A 15,557-nucleotide genomic window follows, 5' to 3' on the forward strand; every position below is an offset into this window, starting at 1 on the left:
GTACAACTAAAATGTGGACTGCTCAATAATTGTAAACTGTTTATTTTAGACGGCTGATCTGATGACAACCTAACGATATACGCTCAAATTCGCATTGGTTGCAACACTCACCACAGCTCTGCAAGGCTAGCTGCTCGGTCATCAGTGTAAGGTCAGTAAATAAATACACTTTTCCCTCTGTTACTGCACGCATAATTTTCATTTCTTGGTGAATGAGAAAACATTTTTGGTTTTATAGACAGTTATTCATCTATGATCAACGTATTCATCCATCCCTGCAAAACATGCTAAACAACGTGTTTCACTTTAAACAAAGCTACGAAAACGAAATTATTATGGAATGTGAAAATGCTTCATTGTTCCGAAGTCACTATCGCCGCAACAAACTATCATTTTATGACATTTTGGGCTAGACACATCTACGACTTGTATCTCGAAATTTTGTTTTATCTTTGACTTATAAAAATTGACACTGAAATAGTCCAAGCTTCAAAACCCAATGGACAGGAAACCTCGCCAAATGTCCTACCACAAATTGAAATAAATTTTTAACACTAAAATCGAAAAATTTTGTTCGATAAAACTTTACATTAAATATTGATTTGTCAGTTGGCTACCATTCCCATCTTTTGCAAGGAACATGACAAATTTCTGCGGTGCTTTTTGCTTGACTTGCTACATGTCTCGCTTTTACAGAAATATTTGCAAATCTGCTTTAAAATTTGCGATGTCCTGAATTTCCCCAAGTTGCAGTTTTTATCGTTGCTATTAGTTCTCTCCCTTTGTTGAGTTTTTTTAATTACACATGCAATCAACATATTAATTATACCTTAAATAGTTAGTTTAGATAATATAATTCAACGTAATAATACAGTTAATATTGGGATATATTGTTTGTATCACCAAAAAACTATTTCCCAGAAAGTTTTGTACGTTTGTACGCAATTATAAGAAATGCGTTCGAAAGTTGTTTGTCAAAAATTGTTATTCCGAATTGTTTAATCCAATGGCAAGATGATTATGGGTGGATGCAGACCAAAATGAAAGGAAAAAAAGCAACGTCATAATTTTTAGCAAAGGCTTTTTAATGTTTTGCTTCACTGGACATACTTATAAGAGATTAAAGTGATAAAATTGATGCCTCATGACATTCACGGGCGTAGCGGATGCAAATTTTTGAGGGCTTAATATGGGTAACGAGAAGTAGATGGAGTATAGTTTGGAAAAATATTGAGGCATTGATAATCCTACCCCTTTGACATTGCTACTGGACCTAAGTGACATTAGTCGGGTCATCTCTTTAGCACCTCCTAGCTGACCTGCCTCTGAATTTTTCATTAACTATGTCTTCGTCTGTAAATTTTATTGTAAATGACCGTCCCCCTCCTTAGACTTGAAATTCAAGCTACGCCACTGTTCCACAAGCTCAATTCCAGCCCATTGCACTGAACTTTCGCATTTGTGACACCGTTTGTGACCGTTCTTAGAAATGTAAAGCTACTTCTTCTTGCCAGATAACCTATGTGCTTTCCTTGTTGACAAAGCTTCCAGCCTAAGTAAATACAAGCTTTAACTTGACAGGTTTTATCATTTGACCACCCTATTCGAGTATCTGGAGCTTCTCGCCACAGAATAGAAATCCACATTCTGTTTAACCCGCATGTTTACGGGCGTTTCTCTCTCCACATCCTGATGTCATAGTGCTCAATGCTTATAATCTGTTCTCAGCCTACTGGAAACAATATCTGTTGGTATTTTAGGAAACTAAAGATAGAACAGGGTCAGTTCCGAGGCTAGTCAATGCAAGTGTTATGGCCCAAGGTAAATTTTTTCAGCATAATAGCTCATCGAGAGATTTGAGTTATACAACTTTCACAGATAATTTCAAAACAAACATGATTGAAGTGCACTGATTATACTTATTGTAACACTGTTTTGTCGTTCCAATGCGTTTATCCGCAAAGTACACATGTGACGTATAGTTGAGGACTGGGACCTAGTTTTTAGGCCATAGATAATCGATACTTGGTTTTTTTGTTTTTATTCGAAGATTGTGGAAACTCATGTTGTGCCTAGACATTTTGGTACATCTGGCGACTCTGTAACAATAATTACCAGATATATTGTGACAAATTTAAAAAAATTCCACACATTAATGTTTTGTTAAAGTTTTGGAAATATGAAGTTTAGTACAACAGTTCGGAAGCAGGTCGATCTATATCTATTTATCTGTAGCCGTCCGAATAACCTTCAATTGAATGGAGAAAGGGTAGTCAACCACTGAAATGAAAAAGAATTTTCAAAATGAGTATTTTATTCTTTATAAAGCCTAACAGTATGCTCGAGTATCGTTTTAGCACCTGTATCGTTACCCTGGGTACCAGACTCATCCTATATAAAATTAGCGTGAGTCAAGTACCCAAGGGGTACTGTATCATCAAATTGCACAACAATGATAATTAAGGACGTCATTATTGACATAGGTTAGGGGTAGAAAGAAGGGGTAAAATTATTTAGGAGTTTATTGAAGGCCGCCACAATGGTTGGCGGCAAAAAAATTGCAAAAAAGACGTTCTAGGGATGTCCGGAAAATGCACCCAAATAATTACAATATCGCCCTAGACCCATGGAAGGTCCTGGACAATACCCATAAACTTTCTTCAAAATATGGTCCTAAGGTCGTTCGATTTTTTGGTGTCGTTGTTAAATTTTTTTGCTTATGCAACATAATTTTCTTCAGATTGGGACATAATCTCTCAGCTTTTTCTCCCTAGCATTTCTTATTATCTCAGCAAATCAAAACGCCTTGCACCCTCCCAATAATTTTTGAAATTGAGCCTAATCTGGACATTTACCGCCAAGCCCAACATTATTAGCCTGTGTTCCAGACCCCTCAATTTAAAGTAGAGGTCTACTTTCAAATTAGGGGTCTGGAACACAGGTTAAATTCGAAGGTCTTTTTGCTCGTGATCGTGCTTGCATATTTCGAATGTCCTGTGTACGTAGAACCGATATTGATTGTAGTCCATTGGTCAAAATAGAGAGCCAAATTATTGAAGAAGTAAATGGATATGGCTTAGTTAGTGATATTCGATAACGAAGAAAATTGCCAGGAGAATAGCTACAGGATGGCCAAGATATGGGCAAATTGTTAATTCAGGAAAAAATTAAATGCTTTAAATAAACTTAAGAAAAGAGTAATAGGTGGTGCCACACTTCTTTCAATACCATATAGTGTTAAAACATTGACACTGGCATAAATTGGCAGTGGCACTGAGAAGCTTTGGAAGGGCAATGCTTAACATCAAATGCCGAAACAAATGAACAAATGTAACAAGGTTTTGAAGTTTACGAAACCCTAGAAAAATATGAACAAATGAACAAATGGACAAGCCAAGTTGCCCCGATGGAAAAATTAAGTGGACAAAGACGAGCACTGAGTGGGTACTAATTTCAACAAAGATGAGCATGGGCTCCGACAAAGGTTGGAAAGGTTGGGGGGGGGGGTGGATTCAAATTGAACACCCATAAAAATATTTTCAAACAAGCTCTACTGCTTTGCAAAAGAGTAGGGGAGCATGGCCCACCGGTCCCCCCTTCGTCGAAGGCCCAGTGGACGTGAAAGACGTAAAAAAAAACAAAAAGATAATGTGCAGAACAGCGCAGTTATCACTAGGATGAGATGCATGAAGTATAACGCAAACAGCTAAATGTTCAGTGCAGAGATGTCTTCAAAAAGCACAAAGTTTGATATATTTCTGGAAAGAATTAATGAAACGCTATTTTTGTTCTTTAACTTTACCGTCATACTTCCTAAAAATTTACGACTACCCCACTGAGTAAAACATTTTCAAACTAATGCCAAAGGTGCCGCTTTTGCATTTTTTTTCGACTGATGCTATCATTATGGGTCAAAATTTTTTACTTCTTACAGTGCGGGGCCTAAAAAACCGAAGGGCCTTAAACCGTGGCCATGGGTTAATCCGGCCTAGCCTCTGAGGCAGCCCATCCTGTGGGGGGGGGGGGCTTTGGGGGCCGGAACCCCCAATAATCATCAAACTGTAGTTTGTTTTAACAGTGTACTGAATGAGAAGGAATACAATGGACAGCCCCCCCCCCCCATTATGAATTTTGTTCCGACGGCACTGTATTGAAAGAGTATAATGTGACGGGAATGTGACGCACGGATACATGACATTGATGCGGAGTTTTAATATAAATGCATTCGATTGCACCATGGATGTAATCAAAATGCTTTGTTTCAGGGCATTGCTTTCGTGACAACTCAGCTATCTTATATCACTGTTCCAGTTTCCATGTTTTCCTCAAACAGTCAAACAGAGGCAATTGACGTTCTTTGTATGCATCCATTGTTCAGTGGCTTCCAAATAAAAACAATATTGCCGACAGTTAACGGTTGTCCTTTCAATTATCAGCTTGCCACCAACATTTACTGGGTCGCAAATTTCTGGTCGGTCAGTCCAAATTGCGATGATTTGCTACAGCCGTTGATTGATAAGCGCAGTTGGACATTTTACTGTAGTGTTCACTCGAGTCTGCTCCTTTGAGTTTTCAAATGTCAATAGTGAAACTTTCGCAGTTACTACCTTAGAAGCTGTTATACGATTGGTTATTTCATGTAAAGGTATGTTGTAGCCTCATCAAACTTTTATTTGTGACTTTACTTGTAAGGCCACCGAGATCCTGCTCGATTTCCAGCATAAAACCTTAGATTCCAATTATTAATTAGTGATAAACATACTAGTTTTGAACTTTTCACAGTTTCATTCAAGTTTGAGACCCTTGGAGATACGCACTGCTGCTACCCTCCTCCTCCAAAAATCCTGTTTAGAAAAGCATGCTCAAAATGGGCGTTGTTCAGGGTCCCCAATCGACGATTATCGTAGTATTACGTATCGTTCATTTCGACATCAGTTCATTGAAATTGTGTAACCATGCATCTGTATAATAGTAGAATACCTCAATAAGGTTTTGGCTTTGGCGAATTTATTGAAGCTAGGTTTTGAAACATATTTTATTGTTGGTAACGCATTTAGAATTAAAATTCTAGATAGGCCTGGAAAACTTTGACCGGAAGTAGTAGTTGAAACGATGGCGTAGTTTAGCCCCAAGTGAAATTGATGATGAAATAATAAATTCTCAAAAATGGCTGCTTTCCATGGTTTGGAGCCATGTTCACTGTTCAGTACGGATAAAGATCTTTTAATTTCAAATATAGAAGTTCTGAATACAAATTAACCATAGACGTAGGATTCGGGGGAACAGGGGAATATGTGCCCGCCGAGAGCATTTCCAGGGCCTGGAAATCACATCACTAGAGCTGTGCTTTTTATGTCGTTGTTATTGTTCGGAACTTTGTTACAACTTTTTTAGGCCCCTCTCAAATCGGGCTCTGGGACAATTTACCCCCTTGCCCCTCTCGGCGAGCCTCAACATGTACCAGGGACCCAGGTTTAAGTACCTATTTGCAGCTATAACGCTAGAAAGGTGCCTCTTTGCTGCCTTTATATGCCCTAACGATAGAGATAGGATAGTTTTTATTATCATATCTCAATGGCCCTAACCCACTTTTGAAATGCTATATCATCAATAAAAAATAATCTGGAAGACTCACAACAGAAATATTTTTCCGACCGAATAATTAATAAGCGCGCGGGGGGGGGGGGGGGGAGGCTCCTTGTTTTAGTAGATAGATGTGTCCAAATATTTGAAAAAAAATCGATTTGTGGGAAGTTTATTAGGTGCATAAGAATAAGCTGCCGAGCTTTTAGAGTCCTTTGGTTCTCATAGACGATGGTCTAGAAATTTACCATGTATACGATAAATCTTTAATTTAAAGCATCCTCACTAGTTTACACCCCTCACTTTGTCAGCTAAATGAAATAAACGCAACATTCAATGCCTCCTATTAATTAAACAATCATGAAAAATAAATTGGCCTTAATTAGAATGCACACTTCAAGACTTGTAAACGTGACTCCGCCATATTGATCCCTTATTTTCCTCAAATTTGATATGGATTGTCATCTGAAAACATCTCTCCGCTTCTGCTGCGATTTTTTGATTACTTTTTAGACATCCTGTAATTCGTACAAATGATTCCCATTTCTTACGTTGCATCTTTTTGATACTGCTTCTTTTGAGGTAAACTCTTCTCTGGTATGCAAAAACGATCTGGCTTCTCTGGCTTCACAAGCAATATCTCTAACCAGTCTAATGATTTCACTACATGTTGTTTAATCCGAAAGGCAATTGTTAAAGAATGAAAAAAACTTTTCAACATAGATACAGAAAATAATAAGAATTCAGGTAAACGATAAGTGATCAATTGTTGGTAGTATTGATATTAAAAGGCGTCGAAATATTAAGAAGACAGACATCAATGGTTCAACAACGTAGCTGTAGGTGTCGGCTAGGGGGGGGGGGGGAACTCGAGCAAAAACCATACATGAGGGGGGCAGGCTTTAAAACAAGAAAACAGATATATAACAAACAGATATATTTGGACAAAATCAAGGTCATGGAATTATAAATATGTCAAATTTTCAAAATATCATTCGGAAAAACTGTAGCCAGAGGAGGTAAGTTGTTGTCAAAATTTTCATTTGGGGGGGCACAGCCCCCCCCCCCGTCCCCCCTGCAGCTGCGTGGCTGCAATGGTGGCACCAGAAGGGACATGTCCTCGACTCAGTTCTCGGCTGGATCGCATTTGTATCGCGTCTAAATGTCGAAATAAATGTAAAGTGGCGGCTCTCGCTAATGGGCATCTGGGGCAATGCCCCCTCAAGAAGATTCAAAGCAAATCTATGATATTCATATTTAATTTTGAAAATAGTCTTACTGTGGTTAATTATATAAGTTTGTATCTCTTCTAGAAAAAGCTTCTTGCTATCCCGTCTCGTCCTTAGCCTCGCTTCTGGCCCGCTAGTGCCTTGAGCGATGATGTCATTTTACGGGCAAAGTTTTTTTTGCCCCTAGCCGATATGCGCACAAGCTAATTTTCGACCTCGAGCATTGCGAAACGCGGCCTGTGACTGGCTTATTTTGAGGAATTCGGGGCAAGAAAAATTTTGCCCATAAAATGACATCATCGCTAAACAACAACCACATCTTTATATGCTTTTTCTTCTGCGCTCCATGACGATCAACATCGAACCATGAATACAGTGAAAAATTTGCAAACTCGACCTTTCTATCGATTATCGCAATATTGATGGTCTGCCCTCCCAACTGTGAAATTCACGAGCCGCCACTGCTAAATGTGAATAAATAATGTGGGGGAAGGGTAACCATTTGGCAACGTTTGCTTTAGGGTGTAATACTATGACTTTTAAACTGTCTGTGTGTAACCAAATGTTAGTTTTGGGCGTTCAATGTTGAATGAACGGCGTTTTCTGAGAGTAAACCTTTGAAATGGAAAACTTGAATTCAATCAAGAGAGTCTCTCTGCATTGAAGCATAGTTGTCACAACGTCGTGTCTCGTCCCACCTTATTTCGAAAACACAGCTGTTCATATGCTACTTGAGGTACACTTGTCATTTGCAAAATTTGAACTTCATTTGACCGAAATTTAATAGATTCATTTTCATGGTACTAACTAAGCAGGCAACAATAGACTTAATTATCTTGGTTAGCAGGCAAAACAGTCAGCTCAGCAGTGAGACAAAAAGAACCCTTTTTTGCTCATACAAGTCGAAGTAACGATACTGAGTACAAGTAATGTTCTCCCATACTAGTCATACAAATAACTTTTTTCGTTGGAGTTCGTTTTTCTATCCTCTAGTTGATTAATTTGAATTGGTAAGCTTAGTTATTTTTGAAATTTGTTGTTCTTTTATACTGCTAGGAATATTAACATTCATATCTCGCTGAGGTGATGTGCAGTTTACCAGGGAGGGCATTCCTAGATGGATTTTAAACTAGACCATATACACCCATTTTTTATAAGAAATTGGCTATAAAAACCAAGTACTGGAAAGTCAGAAAAAATTAAGAAACTTGAGTACTCGAAGCAAAAAATTAAGAAACTATTAAATCGTGATAAAACTGAGAACAACGAAATTTTGTAAAATCCCAGAACATGATTGCCCTGAAGACACAAGGGATAAAAATATACTTCCCACGTCTAAATACAGCGTCAGAACGGTAGCGAATCTCTTGACATGAAGAAAAGGTCACGAACATTTCATAACATCATTCATGACATCATAATTAAGAAACCTATAAGAAACAGTGAGTATTGAAATTTCCAGAACATTAAGAAACCGGAGTACTCAACATCGACCTTTGTTTTTTTATAAAAAAATGAGTGTAGTGTCTACTAGACCAATCTCAAAGCAAACACTTACGTTGTTTTGCTTAAAAGCAAACTCTTTAGTATCGACCCTTACGGATTGCATAAAGTTAAGATAATGATGATGATGATGTCTGTAACTCAGTTCAAGGTTGTTGTAAACCATAAATAGTTTGATGTCAAAGCAAAGCAAATCAGTTTGGCTAGCAAAGAGAGTGCTAGGAACTATTACATCCACAACTAGGAATGGGAAATAGAATATTTTTCCTCCTCTTTCAATATTAATTTTATTTATAACTGCCCTGGTATAGAACCAGGAAGTCTATACTCACAACGAATTTTAAGAGGGAAGCATCCAACATGTAAGTAATTAACACAAAAATGTTATATTAGTATTTCTAAATCAGGGAAATTATGGGAAACTACCTATGTATGTATGTATAATTTTACTATCAAATAAATTGCTATTTAAAATTAAGAAAAAGAAAAATATCTAATTTCAGATTATCAAATTTACAGATAAAAGTTAGAAACGTAGACTAAAAAACACTCCTGGTTAAAAATGGCAGGGATGGCATTAAAAAGGTCAATACAACCTTGTTTCCATAATGATCCCTTCAGAGGTGTTTTTATTTAGCTGCCTCTATCGTGTAGCCATTGAAGTCCATTGTTTTTTAGTTGTTTTCGTTCTTTGATTTAACTGTCAACAAAAGTTGTTGAATTTTGACACTACGTATCAACTTTTCGTTGTTCAAAGAAATAAACTTTATCAGATATGGCTTTGTTTTGGCGTTGATAATTTGCTTTGGCGTGTGTTTTCACAGTTTTGTAGCTCTCAATCTGTTCGTTTTGTATTTTTAAAATACCATGTCAAACGGGAAAACTGCTTTGTTTCTCAAGACTCATGTCTCGGGCTTATTCTCTTTTTCCTTAAGATATAATCTTAACTGTGAGGTAGACTCAAAACTCATACCTAAGGTTAATCTTGTTCTCGTGCATAGCCATTATTTCTGGGTCCCTCAAGGATGATGTCTAGGGCTACTACTCTTCTCGTGCACTGCTAATAGGAACTGTAGGTTAACTCAAGGCTCTAGCCTAGGGCTTATCCTCTATTCATGCGGTGCTAATGGGAACTGTGGGGTCTCTCAAGGCTCTTGGTTAGGGCTACTCTTCATTTTTTATCTGGTTTATCTGTTTGGTGGTTATTTTCAACATGTTTTATGAAACTAAGAAATTGCTAAGTATTACAACTGTAGGCTGTGCAGTTTTGTGGATGAAAGTATTGATGTGTCATCGGCGTTTCAAAGTAGTTTAAACGAGTAATTGCAAAGATGTTATGTAGTGCACAAGAAATGAAATTATAATATGTATATAATGTGTCAGGAGTTTGTCGGTCCGGAGAGAGGTTTCTGCGAGGATTGTGGATGTCGATATTCCTTATTATCTTATGTTTGAGCTTCTTAGAATTTTTTGTCTCGTTTGGAATAAGGATCAGTGAAACGTCTGTTCTCACCTCCATGGTAACTTTTCACTACCAGCAGACAGGACTTGTTCTATTTTTTGCAGCATCTAATTATATTGGATATATTTTCAAATATAAAGATATCAGTAGAGTAAAGGTCGTTTCTGAATGACTAAAATAGCGAAGCGTTGGCTAGTAGAAGTTGATATCCACCTACGACTTGTAATCCTTAATTTAAAACAAGACAGTTTTGAGTGCTTGAGGGTAAAATGAATGCCTATTTTTACTCTTTGAATGTTTGGTTTTCCTGAACATTTATGCCAAGGTCACGAACTTCTTTAAAGTTCTCCCTTGAAAAAATCCATGTCAAGGGTGGTAATCGTGTATGTCTGCGTTGCATTACAAGTTAATTAATCAATGCTCTACTGGGCATAACTACATATTTTCAAGTTTTATAACAGTTATGTATAGTGCAAGTTTGGAATTACGGCAGAATCTCGCTAATTCGAAAACTGGCTATCTCAAACATCTCGCTTCTCAAACAGATTCCCATCGTTATTTTCCTTCATGGCTTTGTATATAAATCTTCAAAACAGTTATCTTTAATTTTGCGCTATCTCATTCCAGAAAAACTCGGCTTTCTCGAACAATGAAGCCATAAAACTATCATTACAACAGTTATAATTCATTTCTGAAAGCTTGAATAAATTCAGATTGTCCGACAGGGTGTGATTGCAGGGGACTCATATTCCCTGGCCATGTCCTAAGGAGTCGTTCTCGTGGCGATGATAGCCTATTGTCCACAAAAAGAGTGTTTTGGGGTTAAGAGAGGACACTCCTTTAAGACGTAGATTAAGATACCTCCTTCTAAGCGTTTGTCTTCTAAACGTCTGTCTTCGATTTTTTAGTAAGTCTTATACTTAAATGCAAGGAAGCTAAAAAAAGTCGTTCGAGATTGTTGGGATTGTAGATAATGGGTAGTCGGGATAGCGGAGATTTACATTGGTCAACACTGTAAAAGATTCATTCTATAAAAAGGGGTTGTTCATGTGGTTAAAAACACCAAAACATTATTAGCCTTTTCCTGTCAATTCATAACAGAAAATTGTCATCTTAAGTACTGTTAATTTTACCTTCTCTTCCCTGGCTCAATTGCCTGCCCTTTGCGAAGGCAACAGACCGTCTCATATGTGTAAACAGGTATTAACTGGAGTTTATTAACTTGTTAGTGTAAACTGGAGGGTCATTAGCAGCTAGTCATCGATTGAAAACTGAATGAGCTATTAATAAGGTTCTTCCTTAGTGATTTGCGTAAGGTCAAGGCAGAAATGAAACCACAGCGATTCAGCCAAAAATTCTGTTCGTATTTAGTTTCTCTCCTCGTCACCCACAAGTTATCTCTTTCTTATCAGTTTCTGGGCTTGTGCAAAGCTTTATTCAGTCGCGAATCCTGAATTGGCATTCGTTGTTTTTGCAGTTTACGCTCAAGGGAGGAAATTGTACCACAAGGTAAAGAGCGGGAGAACTGAAACAATATAGAAATCGACAGTAAGTTATTTCTGTGCACACCCTTTATTGAAATATGATGTTAATAATTTTCTATATGCAATTTTATGGACTGGTTATTTGCCTGGAAACGTTAATTATAACTCGTAAAAGGTAGATTTGGAATGACAAAGATGATGTCACAATGCCTTTCTAGGATAAAGTTAGAATGTTTGTTCGTGCAAATTAATTCATAGATGAAAGTTGCGTATGATAAGGACAAAGACCAGAGATCTCAGCGGAGGACCATGACTACAAGGCTACCAGTGTTAAAGTTTTGGTAGGGCACTTTGAAGCAAGAAAGAAAAGGGTAAAATAATAAAACCATAATTTTCGCTAAATCATGAAACTTCAAGTTACGTTTCTGTAGCGTAGACCGGCAGTTCAGCTTGGAATCAAGGTTGCCATATAGGATTTACAAAAAAGGCCAGACAGGTGGGTGACTCAGGCCAAAATGCTCATAAAAAGGCCAAATCAAAAATATTTCCCAAAAAATACATTGAGCCAAAAAAGGCCAAATTTAAGTAGTGGAGCAAAAACAAATTTTCCAGGCCATTTAAATATAAAAAAGGCAAAATTTGAAATTTGGCCTGCAAAATGGCAACCTGGCAAACCTGCTTGGAATTCCACACTTGATTAAGTTAAATTTTCGTAGTCCAATACCTACTCTGCATCTAATCCGTTACCTATATTGACAGTATACTTATACTTTTTCTCTTTTTGATCATTCATTCATTTTTTTCAAGATTTTGGTATTTTTTGGACTTGTAACTACTAGTTGATGCAGAGCTTCTTCTAATGCACAAGTGACAATTATTCAGCAGAGAGACAATGAAATCTCCTATGTACCTTTCTCTTCTTTAGTTATCAATGTTGAAATATCCTTGATTTTCAGGTCATTGATCATACCCCGGATTACTTTCGATCCTGTATCATAATACGTAAACTTGTAACTTGCCTAAAGCGACTTTTGAAATCTCAAATCATAACACTTTTCTTACTTATTACCTATGTCTAACTGACTTTTTAAGGGTCTGTCACAGCAACGTCAGAAAATGGAGTCTCTGTAATTTTTATCACTGATTGACGAAAACATGACGACATAATTACAGCAGTTTTGAAATGGGTTGCATTGCATTCTTCACGAAAGAACTCTTGAACTGAACTAGAATGTGATTTATAAGGCCAAAATACACATATTCAAAAGCTACTGAGTTTCACTTTGTTGCTGACGTACCATAGAGAATACGCCTTGCTCAGTAACGTAAAATATCAAAGACTATCTTATAGTACGAGTACTCATAGACTGTTTTATTCATATGATTAGAGCGAAATGTTGGAGATAAATGATTCTCTGGGGAAGAATAAGTCCCCTCAGCCCCTTTTGCTACCACTAGACTTAGACGTGCTGCTTTCTGGGGTCAACTTTGCGAATATCAGCCATATGACCTTCTTCTGAGTCACATGGTGGCGAAAGCAAATACTGATTGTGCTCTTTGCCAGTTCACAACCACACTTTTCTTCATGTGAGTATCATTTCACAAATTGTAGCAGGTCAAATACTTCTGATATTTCACCTTTTTAATCTCTACTTTTATATGGTCGTCTTATCTATGATAACAAAAAGCTGTTGTTTAAACATTTAAAACGCGGAAAAGAGAAATATATTTCGTTGTCAATTTATCTTCATCATGTTAGCTTTACCTCTTGCTAGAGCTATAGTTGTGTTAGAAACATTTCGACAAAGGGCATCCAAAATCACAGTATCTTTCATGATAATTTTCTTAAAATGATTTTAATGTCTAGTCTTTCTAAAACTAAAATCAAAGACATAACATAACATAACATAACATAACATAACATAACATAACATAACATTACATTACATAACATAACATAACATAACATAACATAACATAAAATAACATAACATAACATAACATAACATAACATAACATAACATAACATAACATAACATAACATAACATAAAATAACATAACATAACATAACATAACATAACATAACATAAAATTACATAACATAACATAACATAACATAACATAACATAACATAACATAACATAACATAACATAACATAACATAACATAACATAACATAACATAACATAACATAACATAACATAACATAACATGTGGTGTGGTGCAAAGGCAGTTCCGTTGTGTGGGCAGTTCCGTAGTGTGGTACAAAAGCAGTCCTGTAGTGTTGTGCAAAGGCAGTTCCGTAGTGTGGTACGAAAGCAGTTCCGTAGTGTGGTGCAAAAACAGTCCCGTAGTGTGGTGCAAAACCAGTCCCGTAGTGTGGTACGAAAGCAGTCCCGTAGTGTAGTGCAAAAACAGTCCCGTAGTGTGGTGCAAAAACAGTCCCGTAGTGTGGTACGAAAGCAGTCCCGTAGTGTGGTGCAACAGCAGTACCGTAGTGTGGTGCAAAAACAGTCCCGTAGTGTGGTGCAAAAGAAATCCCGTAGTGTGGTGCAACAGCAGTCTCATAGTGTGGTGCAACAGCAGCTCCGTAGTGTGGTGCAAGAACAGTCCCATATTATGGTGCAGAAACAGTCCCGTAGTGTGGTGCAAAACCAGTCCCGTAGTGTGGTACGAAAGCAGTCCCGTAGTGTAGTGCAAAAACAGTCCCGTAGTGTGGTGCAAAAACAGTCCCGTAGTGTGGTACGAAAGCAGTCCCGTAGTGTGGTGCAACAGCAGTACCGTAGTGTGGTGCAAAAACAGTCCCGTAGTGTGGTGCAAAAGAAATCCCGTAGTGTGGTGCAACAGCAGTCTCATAGTGTGGTGCAACAGCAGCTCCGTAGTGTGGTGCAAGAACAGTCCCATATTATGGTGCAGAAACAGTCCCGTAGTGTGGTGCAAAGGCAGTCCCGTAGTGTGGTGCAAAGGCAGTCCCGTAGTGTGGTGCAAAGGCAGTTCCGTAGTGTGGTGCAAAAACAGTCCCGTAGTGTGGTGCAAAAGAAATCCCGTAGTGTGGTGCAACAGCAGTCTCATAGTGTGGTGCAACAGCAGCTCCGTAGTGTGGTGCAACAGCAGCTCCGTAGTGTGGTGCAAGAACAGTCCCATATTATGGTGCAGAAACAGTCCCGTAGTGTGGTGCAAAGGCAGTCCCGTAGTGTGGTGCAAAGGCAGTTCCGTAATGTGGTGCAAAGACAGTTCCGTAGTGTGGTGCAAAAACAGTCCCGTAGTATGGTGCAAAAACAGCCCCCTAGCGTGGGGCAAAAACAGTCCTGCAGTGGAACTCCAAAACAGTCCCGAGTTTTGGTACAAAACAGCCTCATAGTGTTTTACAAGCAAAAGGAAGCCATGCTTCATCAAATGCCAACACAAAGGCTACCTGTTTTATTGAAGGTGAACACTTGCGTCCCCAGCCATACAGTATTACCTCGCCACAAAGAATTTGACTTATAAGAAACTGCAGCCTGCCAGATAGCATAGCATCTACCCTGATATTAGGAACCAATCAGCCCGGAATTTAGTCCTCTTGGCTAGAACCTAGGGTAGTTACATTATCTGCTTTTTTATTTTACATAGGATAGCATTATCAAATCAAAGATTAATTAGATTTGAATAATATGTTCAAAATTTGGTTTAACACAACATACATAAAAGGTTTCTATTCAAATATATTTGCCTATTTGTAATTTTTTGCTGTAATTTTAAGAAAATATTCAGCCTTTTTTTTATTTTTGTTTTTCTTTTCCATTTATAAGAAACCAAGCAGGTTTTTTACAAAGACGCCCACATTTGCATCCTTCTCCTATTACACTCACTAATGATATTTTTTGTAGGTAGATATTAGAAACATATAACCTGAACTAAATTATTATTTTTATCCATTTTCAGTAAACATATATGGTATTTTTGTCTGTTGGAAGAGGGGGGGGTGAGGGTCAGTAACCCTTAAATTCTTCTTGGCACTACCCCTTGGTGATTAAAATGTCATCAGATCTTAGTTTCTTTATGCCATTTTTCGCATTGCATAGTTACCTTCTTTAAAACCAGTGTTTATTTTCGTATATATTCCTTTCCCTTCTTTTTAATTATCTACAAATTTATCCTGCTTTCGATTCTTTGTTCATTCGAATTAATCTATTACCGTATTTCGAATTTTTTGTGTAAACATTTTGACTATGGTAAAGAATAGACCATAGTCAAATAAGGTAAAATAAGATGAAATTCTCTTTCCATGGTCATTTATGCTGCCATATCTGTTA

At 37.5% G+C, this 15,557-nt stretch overlaps 1 protein-coding gene across 3 annotated transcripts in view; it reads left to right on the top strand.

The window, feature by feature from the left end:
• Positions 1-15,557, top strand: part of LOC135687084 (papilin) — a 103,084-nt gene continuing 87,527 nt past the window's right edge. For 2 of the 3 annotated variants that reach the window (XM_089114322.1, XM_089114325.1), the window contains exons 1-2: positions 4,382-4,645; positions 11,255-11,325. The gene's annotated coding sequence lies outside the window, so the exon portion shown is untranslated. Of the gene's footprint in view, positions 152-4,381; positions 4,646-11,254; positions 11,326-15,557 lie in introns of those variants that run through there. The other variant, XM_089114323.1, reaches the window with a different exon arrangement.

Source organism: Rhopilema esculentum, chromosome 20 (genome assembly GCF_057945365.1).
Source record: "Rhopilema esculentum isolate cy_ngs chromosome 20, ASM5794536v1, whole genome shotgun sequence".
Lineage (NCBI taxonomy): Eukaryota > Metazoa > Cnidaria > Scyphozoa > Rhizostomeae > Rhizostomatidae > Rhopilema > Rhopilema esculentum.